Source organism: Megascapheus bottae, chromosome 8 (assembly GCF_031878675.1).
Source record: "Megascapheus bottae isolate mThoBot1 chromosome 8, mThoBot2.hap1, whole genome shotgun sequence".
Taxonomy (NCBI): domain Eukaryota; kingdom Metazoa; phylum Chordata; class Mammalia; order Rodentia; family Geomyidae; genus Megascapheus; species Megascapheus bottae.
Window position 1 is genome coordinate 17,966,988 of NC_143516.1, and position 1,830 is coordinate 17,968,817.

Here is a 1,830-nt window from a genome sequence, read left to right on the forward strand (position 1 = left end):
TCAGTTATAAACTTATTTGTGCTATAACAATACAATTTCCCTTGTATTCTTGAAAACTTTATTGACGTTTACCTGAAATGCCAAGAAAAAAAAAGAAAGAAAACGGAAAGTTACGTGCCTATAAAATACTAGATGTACAAAAAATATCTGTGGATGTAGAACTGTAATCAAGGAAACTATGTGTGGAAATAAAACTGAAGTTTGTTTTAAAAAAAAAGGGAGACGTTGGGAGTAAATAACTCTAATCTTAAAGTTTTAACAAGGATTGAGAGGAAAAAAATAGAGTGATGGAACTCTGATATAAGACTGTAGATGTTTTGATTTCTGCTACTGCAACAAGGAAGAAAGCAGAAAGACAAAACATTTGTGATTGAATCTATCTGTAAATAAACAAAAGTTTTTTTTAGGAGGAAAACTGGAAGAGATATTAAGTGGATCCCACTCCAATGACTTGCGTGATTGCAAGTGTCCCAAGTAAAAATATTGGTCACATATTTTGAGTATGTATACCTATTTTGGAACATGAATCCAGGACCTAGGTGCTGTCACTTAACTTTTTTGCTCAAGGCTGGAATTCTACCACTTTGGCCATACTACCACTTCTGGCTTACTACTGGTCAATTGGAGATGGGAGTCCGGGCTGGCTTTGAACCACAGTCTTCAGAGCTTAGCCTCCCAAGTAGCTAGGATGATAGGCATGTGCCACTGTCCATAAAACATTATGAAAATCTTGTTCCTATGGATGGAAAACCTGTTAGGAGTCCTGACTATAGGTGTGGTGTGTGAACATTTTCTACAAAGCATTGCAGGCCAGTATAGAAGCTTCACAAATATTGTTCATTCAAAATATGGCAGGACAGGACAAGAGACAGCACTAAATAAATCTCATGAGAGATTTATGGTAGCTCAAGTGATATTGTAGAAGGACATCAAAGACCTTCAAGAGAAGACTTCCTCTGAAAACTCCAGCAAAGTCATTGTATCAAATTGAATAAGCCATCAAAATTTACCCTTACCATAGGTGACTATCTATAATGGAATATTAGCTTATTCTTATCTTATTTTAAACTACTCTCCACTATTTTCTCAGTTATGTCACAATGTCCCTTTTAGGATAACTCACAAAGTAGGTTTTCTAAGAGTCACTGAAGGAGAAGTTTATTTAGCTTAGTAAATTAGTAGTCCTTTTCAGATTTGGCCATGAAAGCTATGTCATATGGCATGTTTCTCTCCTTGCCTTGGCCACCAGGAAGCTCTGAGAAATTTTTGCATTCCCTGGGATTTACTGGATGCATTATCCAATGCTCTTCCTCTTTTGTGGTTTATCTTTTGCTGTTTTTATTGTATGGCAAGGTTCTTTAGTCTCACTGTAATTTTTGAGAAGCGTATTTTATTCAAAGCTGAAAGGTGGAGTGTAGGAGCAGGAAGACTAAAGAGTGCTTTCTTCCTTTCCATCTAAAATAATTCTGCATTTATGCCCTTTCCTTAAAATGGATGAGAGACAAAGATGAAAACCTGGATTTGGAGAAACAATCCAACAAGCAGCCTCATTTTTCACAACTTTGGTCTAGAGTCTTCTTCCCCCTCCCCGCCCCCTCACTTCTAAAAGCAATAAACAATTCAACTTTGGAGTCAGGTCGATTTTTATCTAAAACTGCAGCCCTGTCATTGGACAGTTGCGCAACTTTAGTCAAGTCACCTAGTGTCTCTGGGCATGATGTAATAACCCTTCTCCTAGGAGTGGATACTGAGGTAGAGGAAGAAAAGGTGGTGAGAGCAGACATGGCCCATGTGGCACCTTGCAGACCTCCAGCAGGTGTGGTTTCTCTG